This window comes from Heloderma suspectum, chromosome 2 (genome assembly GCF_057233095.1).
Source record: "Heloderma suspectum isolate Gila_16-S chromosome 2, 16-S_ref, whole genome shotgun sequence".
Lineage (NCBI taxonomy): Eukaryota > Metazoa > Chordata > Lepidosauria > Squamata > Helodermatidae > Heloderma > Heloderma suspectum.
Window position 1 is genome coordinate 289,526,596 of NC_139459.1, and position 9,270 is coordinate 289,535,865.

The window sequence follows — 9,270 nt, forward strand, 5'->3', positions numbered from 1 at the left end:
TGCACTACACCATTGATCTGAAACACCACAATTTGTCCACCCCTGAGCTAGAGTATGACTGTTCTGCATTGATCCTGCTGCCAGCATATGCCTGTACATCATTTACATGCAACAAATGATATAGGATCTGTGTAGATCATGCTTGCTTCAAAAACAGTACTTTAATTGATTGTATATATGGCAGCAACCCCTGTCTGCTTTTTGTCTTTGAAGATCATAGAATCATAGAACAGCAGGGTTGGAAGGGGCCTATAAGACCATCGAGTCCAACCCCCTGCTCAAGGCAGGAATCCGAGTCAAAGCATCCCTGACAGATGGCTCATAAGGAACAGATCAGCTCATAAGGAACAAATAGTCACTCTTTGTAGGATTCTCATAGGTATTTTTTACTTATTTTATTCTGGAAGAAAAAAAGAAAGTTATCTTAAAAACTCAGTGGGTTTTTTTGTTTCATGAAATTAACTGGGAATTTTAATATTTACATGTTTAAATATTCTTTGTTATTATTCCCCACCCCATTTTATTTATTTTAAATATATTCTGAATTGCTCCTCTACTCAGTGGGTGCTCAGGGCAGTTTACAATAAAACCACAAGTGCAATAAAATATTACAATTCCAAAAAACCTGATAAAATAAATAATAACACAGAGAAAACTTCTAAAATCAAAGAATGCTTTAATCAGCAAATGCTCAGCAGAACAGTGCAGATTTTACCAGCTGTCTAATGTCCAACCAAATGTCCCTGGAAAGGAAGTTCCACAACTTCAATTCTGCTACACAAGAAGACCCTGCCTCAGGTCCCTACCAACCTCACCTCTCCAGGAGGTGAGACAACTAAGAGAGCCTCAGATGAGGAATGCAGTCTCTGGGCAGGTTCATACGGGAAGAGGTGGTCTCTCAGATATCTTGGCCATAAGCTGTTGAGGGTCTTATAGGTAGCAAATTAGCCCTGTTGTTGCAACATCTTTCATCAGGGTTGATTCACATGTCATTTTAAGACATATTCTGATGGAAATCTACTTCCACCCTGATTTTGTGAATAGAAAAGGAAAGGTTCCTCCTGTGCAAGCAACGAGTCACTGCTGACTCGTAGAGGGACGCTGCTTGCGCTGGCGTTTTCATGGCAGACTATAGCAGGGTGGTTTGCCATTGCCTTCCCCAGTCGTGGCTACCTTTCCCCCAGCAAGCTGGGTACTCATTTTACCGACCTCAGAAGGATGGAAGGCTGAGTCGATAGACCTGATGCATATTTACTTGGAAGTCAACTCCTTTGACTGCACTAAAACTGACTTCCCAGTTGTAGGAGTGCAGCCTTGATTTCTGAGTCTTGTGGAAGTAATACTTCAAAACCTATTTTAGGACTTTCACTGCCTAGCCTGATCCTCAACACATACTTACAAATACCTTTAAGACAGCAGCTTCAGCCTAATTGTTCTGCTGAAAACCATTGGGGTAAGAGGATTTTTTCCACCCATAACTTCTTGACTGCCCCTTTCCTTTGTCAAAGATATTTACTTCTCATAAATTGTGGCAACTAAGGGTGTGATATTGGTTGTGGTGGTCGTGTGTTAGCAGGCCAAGAATAGGTGCATAGGAGGCTCAGTGGATGGATTTTGCTTCACATACAGGAGCCCTGCCATCATACCGGTGGCAGGAAAAGCATTTCCTTTCAAGTGTAATATGTGGATTGGTTCATGAGTACTCCAACAGCTTCGCAAAACTATTTCTTGCCTGGAGGATATATGTTCACTTCGGCCTTCTGCTTATATCGGGGTGGGGAAGCTTTTTTTCCTGTCCAGGGCTGGGTGCTGCTGGTGGGCCCCCCCTTTCTCCCCACTTAGGGACTGCTGGGGGAGGGACAGGTCACTCTTGCCAAAGCTCCAAACTGATCACTTGCAGGGGCCTTTTGAAATCAGGCTGAGAGCCGCATGTGGCCCTAGGGTCACAGGGTGCCAACCTCAGGCTTATAGCATACAGGCTGTAATCAAGATGAGACTGGGTAGTTGGCAGGGGCATTGCTAAGCCTGGGCCCATGGGGTCCCAGCCTCAATCTATTTCCCAGGTCCCCAGATCTGTTCTACAGACCCCTGAGTGTCCATTGGTGCCAATGAAAGGGGTTTTCCCCTGTTGAATTGCCATGCAGGGGGCAATTTTCAAGGGGGATTGCAGCTGGGGAGGAAAGGATTAACTCTTCCTTTCCCACTTGCTGCAAACCCCCACCCCACAATCTTCCCCTGCATGGCAATTAGACTTGGAAATAAATTTTTCAATGGTTGGGATGATCTAGGTCAGAGTGCAAATTAACTGAAGAATGTATTTATTTGAGATGATTTGGATGAGAAATTAATTGGCTGGCTTTGCCTCCTGTGCAATTTAAATAAATCCTAGTCATTATTTCTAAATTTGCATATATACATATAGATTAGCATATGCGGTTTTTATGTAGATTTGTGTCCTATGAGCCTGGCAACTTTTAAGTACCTAGCAATGCCCCTGGTTGCTTAAGAGGTGCCAGGGGTTGCTTAAGCAGTGCCAGAGGTATTTGTGATTATGTGTGGTATATGGAGATGGTTGACATGTGATGCAGAGGATCCTGCTCTGGGACATGGGCTGGACTAGATGACCTTCAGATTCTTTCTTTTTCATCCTAATGGTTCAAATGAAGTCAGAATGATCACTTACATCACCAGACAGTGTGATTTGAAGGCACAAGCCAGAGTACTGTACAGTCATCAGTTAAGAAATTCTCAAATGCTGAACTTGAGACAGCTACTGTAAATACACTTGAAGTAGTTTTACATATGAGGAAGCAATGTTTTGCCTGAGGCAAAACACCCAGGATAGAATTGGAACTCAATAACTTTGACTCACCACACACTGGTTCATCTCATGACCTCATCCTGTTTTTCAGTTGCTGGACAAATGTGAAATGAAACACCTTTCATCTTCTGGTGGGCAAAACAGCCAAAAACCATGAAATTGCTGAATTTTACACTATAGTCCTGCACTTCACTAAAAACAAACATTGTTGCCTTTGGGCCAAGAGAAATGAACAATTTCAGAGAAAGGGTGACCTGCTGAGAATCACCCATCAGTTGTTTAAAGATTCTTTTGGGAGGCATTAGAAAATTAGTGTCAGAAATACTGAATAGTGGCAGCAGATCAGGCCAGCCATGAAAAGTGTATGTATTCATTTGTAATCAAAGCATTTCATATATACTGGGCATAGGGAACTTTTCCTACACCAATGGCTACATTCTCTCAGGAGGAAGTGTTTGGAAATCCTATCCAGCAGTGGATAGGGCCAAAGCTAAAAGTATGCAGACCTGATATACTGTTACCAATTAGGTTTGTGGAGTGCCTATGCTTCTGTGGCCACAGCACTGATGAATAAGTGGAAAGACTGGGGTAATGCTAAGGTTTGCAGAAGTGCAAATTTGTTAAAAGGAATTGGGCAGACCCCAAAAGAGCCCCATAAGAACTCAATGACATGGAATGCTGAGAGACTGAGCGGGGAAAAAAACTTATCAGCTGGATGGAAGGAAGCATGGAACTGCACAGCTTGAAAGAGAGACAAAGATATAAAAAATAGGTAGAACAAACCATCTCTTTGCCTGGATAGGTTATGTCCTATTTCACATTGAGAAACTATTTTAAAATATCACCAGAGAAGAACATAGAGCTGGCACTAGACATCAGTGGAGAATTCCAAGATTCTAATATTCCTGGGACTGGGCAACAGTGTGTCCACAACCTCTCCTGAAACCTCAAAATGGGATATGAAAACAAACCCCAAAACAAGACTGAGCACGCTCAGTGGGTGTGGAACGCTGGCTGACTGTGGTGGCTGGGGGGAGGGGGGGAGAGAGAGAGAGAGAGAGAGAGAAAAAGGAAAGGGGGTGGGAGTGGAATGGAGTAACCTGAACAAAAACACTCCACATTGCATCATTTTGTTGTGGGAACACTCTTGTATATATACTGATAGCAAACTCATCATCCAAGTGCCTATCATCATGTAGCCAAAATAGCACCATCCATGCACATGAGGGAGGCTTGGGGGAACCTTAAGCTTTGGAGAAGTACAAAAAAATATTTACAAAGAAAACCCTAAGGGGTGGAAAACTAAAAAAAAAAAGCTCGATGATTGCTCAGTATGCATGGGGAAAGAAACAGAAAAGAGGGAGGGGGCAATAGAATGGCACATTCTGGAAAAAGGCACGGCTGATTGGCTAGGCCACCGAACTGGTATTTTGTTGCAGGTCCCACTTGTTATTCTTAGGTGGGGTTAATCATATCAGGCTTTTAAAGTACCTAATTGCCTGGTTGTGTGGGGGAAGCACTGGCTGCCACTGTGCATTCCACTTGCTGTGGAGATAGTGCTACCCTGTGTTAGGCACGGATTCACTTACTATGACCTATTGTCACTTACCATGACGATTGTGGTTATGCCTTGATATCTACCACCAGACACGGGACATCTCTACACCAGCCTAAAATCCTGCATCTAAAACTGGGCTTTCTGCTTCCATTTTAAATGCAGGATCACAACAACTCCCTTTTTCACCTGCTTCCTTTCCCCTCTCCCTTTCCCCCTCCTTCTCCCCGTATCTGAGTCTTCCATTATCTTTCCTTGATTTCACTCCTCTTCTTGCCGCTTTTCCTCTTTTCACGGAGCAACCTGAAGTGGAACACAACGGTGTAATTTGATAGCCCATTATCCACGATCTATTTAAAAACGGAACAAAGGGCATTTAGTGCAGGAGATGCCCTGGAGGGTCACAGCATGGTCATGGCATCATGTAAAGAGCCCGCAAATGTCCGTGAAGGAGCAATCTCAATCACAGGATAAAAGCTCTGTGTGAAGGAGCCCACAGAAAGACAACTGGCAGGGGGAGTAACCTGAGGCATGGTGGTAGAGGATGGGCCTGGGCAAATAGAGCAGGGCATGGACTCTCTATTCTCTGAACAAGTACTTGCATGGCTAAATAACGTTATAGTTTGCCAATAAACTGTTACTTGTGAGTATTACTCATGGCCAGCTCTAATATAACTAGATGGTATTCTCGATTGTGGTGGCTTAGGGCTGGTTTAAGTGAGTGTTCACCTCTTGATGATTGGTAGCATCATATGATGCTTTGCATGTGTGAATGAGCCATCCTATAAATAGGACTACTATATCATCTCGACTGCAATCTTTGTCGACAGACAATTCACACATCCAGCTACCTGTAAATCAAGTGTAGAAAAGTAATGAGCCAGGGCTTGCAGTAAAAGTAAGTAAGAGCCAGGGCCTGCAGGAGAGGCCACCACCACCACCACCGGGGAAGAGGCGCGCCTGCTGCCGGGCCTGCTACGGCTGCTACCACCACCACCAGGCCTTCCCTGGAGACTTCTGCCTGGCAGACTGCCAGTACCTGCAGGACCAGGCCCCCAGGTACCGAGCCAGCTGTGCTGCTCCACCTGCCCTCCCTGGAGGGGCTACATAAGCTGGCTGGCTGAGGTGGCCTGGGAGAGCCAGGGCCTGCAGGAGAGGCCACCACCATCACCGGAGAAGAGGCGCGCCTGCTGCTGCTGGGCCGCCACCACCACCACCACCACCACCACCACCTGGCCTTCCCTGTGGACTCCGGCCCGGCATTATCTTTAAGGGGACTTTTAATTGTTGTGTGTGTGTGTGTGTGTGTGTGTGTGTGTGCTTTTTCCTGGGGGATTTTGTTGTGGTTTTAGGGGTGGGTAGCCTGCCTGATAGGCGGGAGCGAGGGGGCATGTGTCCACCTGATGGAGGCAGTGAGGGGAGTGTTGGGGGCCAGAAGATACCGAGGCTGGGCGGCAGGCGCTGGCGGAGCGCTAGGGGCCGGCCATGCCAGGTAAGGGGAACAAGGGAGAGATGTGTAGTATCTGTCCCCTGCTCCGGGCCTGTCCAGAGCCAAAGGATGGCTGGGGAGGCGTGACCCCATCTTCTGGCCTTCGTTTGCTGCTCTGCAATGCCAGGTCTGTTACCCAGAAAACCTCCCTCATCCATGACATGATCCTGGATGAGGGTGCAGACCTGGCATGTATTACGGAGACCTGGCTGGCCAAGACTGTTGCTCCAACCCTTGCAGCCATGTGTCCAGCTGGATTTTTGTATGCACAGCAGCCGAGGACTGGGGATCGGGGAGGGGGAGTGGCTGTTATCTACCAAGAGTCCTTGGTCTTCACCAGACCCCCTCTCCAGGAGACCAAGGTTGCTGAGTGCATGTACTGGAGGTTGGGCCCGAAGGGCAGTCTGGGGATTCTGCTCGTGTACCGTCCACCCCGCTGCACGACTGACTCCCTGGCCGAGGTGCTTGAGGTGGTCTCTAATGTGCGTGTACAGTCCCCTAACTTACTGGTGTTGGGGGACTTCAACGTACATTCGGAGGCCATCCTCACAGGAGCACCTTGGGACTTCATGGAGACCATGGCCTCCTGGGAGCTGCACCATATTCTAACTGGGCCCACCCATGTAGCCGGTCATGCACTAGACCTTGTGTTTGTTTCTGGAGAAGTGGGGAGTGATCTGGAAGTCGGGGGTATATCCACCACCCCCTTGTCATGGTCAGATCACTATCTGGTGACGTTGGACTTCTCGGTTCCACAACCCCTCCGCAGGGGTGGAGGACCCATTAAAATGGTCCGCCCCAGGCGTTTTATGGATCCAAATGGATTCCTGAACGCGCTTGGGGATTCTCTGGGGCATGCCAACGGCCACTCGGTCGAGACCCTGGTGGGTGGCTGGAATGCCGCAATCACTGGGGCATTAGATCGGGTGGCTCCGGAACGCCCTCTCCCCCTGAACAGGGCTCGGACTGCACCATGGTTCAATCCGCGGTTACGAGCTCTGAAACAGGAGGTGAGACGGCTAGAGCGCCGGTGGCGGGAGTCTCGCTCCAAAGACGATCAGACACGGGCTAGAGCTGTATCTTCAGCCTATCACGTGGTGGTGAAGGCAGCAAAAAAGGAATACTATGCTGCCTCCATCGCGTCTGCAGAGTGCTATCCCAGGAGGCTGTTCCAAGTGGTCCGGAGCCTGGTCGGTCCTGTCGCTCTGGAACCACTGGAGCATTCTAAGGCCTCCTGTGAGGCCTTGGCAAGGCACTTTGCAGATAAAATTGATCAGATTAGGTGTGTTACTCTGCACACTGTGGATACAGTTAGTGAGCAAGAGGCGGCCTGTGGCAAACCGGTTTTGTGGGATCGGTTCCAGCTTCTTCCTCCTGATGAAGCGGACAAGGTGCTTTCATCTGTACGGCCGACCACCTGCTTACTTGATCCTTGCCCATCTTTGCTCATTATGAGCTGCAGAGAGAGACTGGGTGAGGGGATCAAGGCGGCGGTGAATGCCTCCCTTGAGGAGGGAGTGATGCCATCAGCCCTCAAGGAGGCAGTGATAAGACCGCTCTTAAAGAAGCCCTCCTTGGATCCTCAAGTTTTGAACAACTTTCGCCCAGTCTCAAATCTGCCATTTTGGGGCAAGGTGATTGAGCGGGTGGTGGCGGTGCAGTTGAAGGCACACTTGGAAGAAACTGATTATCTAGACCCATTTCAGTCGGGCTTCAGGCCTGGGCATGGGACAGAAACGGCCTTGGTCGCATTGGTGGATGATATGAGGAGGGCTGTGGATAGGGGTGAATGCTCCTTCCTTGTTCTCCTCGACCTCTCAGCGGCTTTTGATACCGTTGACCATGGTATCCTCCTGGACCGCCTGGAGGGGTTGGGCACTGGGGACACCGTATTGCGGTGGTTCCGGTCCTTCCTCTCCGGCAGGTACCAGAGGGTAGTACTGGCAAAGGAGGTTTCGGACCCGTGGCCACTTACTTGTGGGGTGCCACAGGGTTCCATCCTCTCCCCGATGCTATTTAACATCTATGTGAAGCCACTGGGGGCTATCATCAGGAGGTTTGGGGTGCAGTGTCATCAATATGCGGATGACACGCAGCTCTACCTCTCATTCAAATCTTCACCAAGGTTGGCCGTAGAATCCCTGTCCAAATGTCTGGAGACGGTGAGTGGCTGGATGGGGAGGAATAAGCTGAAGCTCAACCCTGACAAGACCGAGGTACTTTTGGTGGGAGACAAGAGGAGGCTGGGGGATGTTGACCTGGTGTTGAATGGGGTACGGCTACCCTTGAAAGACCAGGTCCGCAGCCTTGGGGTCATTTTGGACTCCCAGCTGTCCATGGAGGCTCAGGTGTCAGCTGTGAGCCGGACAGCGCTGTATCAACTCCATCTGATACGGCGGCTGTGCCCCTTCCTTCCCGACCATCTGCTCCCATCGGTAGTACATGCCCTGGTCTCCTCTCGTTTAGACTACTGTAATGCGCTCTGCGTGGGGTTACCCTTGAAGACGGTTCGGAAGGTGCAGCTGGTACAGAACGCGGCGGCTCGCCTGATTAAAGGCAGCCGCCGGCGAGATCACATCACTCCAGTGCTGAAGGAGTTGCACTGGTTACCAGTTGTTTTCCGGGCCAAATTCAAGGTGTTGGTTTTGACCTTTAAAACCCTATATGGTTCCGGCCCAGCCTATCTTAAGGAGCGCCTCCAGCAGCACCAGACAGGCCGCTTAACAAGATCAGCCTCAGATGGCCTTCTCTCTGTCCCATCAGCCAGGACAGCTAGACTGGTGGGGACGAGGGAGAGGGCCTTCTCTGTGGTGGCCCCCACTCTGTGGAACTCCCTCCCTAGGGAACTCCGTCATGCCCCCTCTTTAATGAGCTTCCGTCGTGCATTAAAAACGTGGTTGTTCAGGCAGGCATTTGGGGTGGGTTAGGGTATTTAAAAAAAAAAAATATGGTAAAATTTTATTGTTTTAAATTGTTTTATGGTGGGTTGTACATCGCCCAGAGTGGCTGGGTGACCAGTCAGATGGGCGATTAATAAATTTAATAAATAAATAAATAAATAAATAAATAGTGACAGAGTGTCAAAACCGAGCCTACAATGGAGACTTTGCTGATTTCCTGGCTGTGACAACTGAAGTAAAAAACTTTATCTGTAACCTAGACATACATTTGTAATATTCCTGTCTATATTTTATGTTTTATATTTATTATGCTCTATGTTTTATTGTAATGCGATGTAAATGTGCCATACGATAAATAATAAATGCCCACCAAATAAACTTTAAAATACCTAGCACACACAAAAAACCCAACAACCCTGAAGCTATATTTCTGAAATTCTGCAAGTTTCTTCTGTTATATCTGTTAAAGCTGTTGCTTTCATACAGCTATGAAAGCATATCTCCC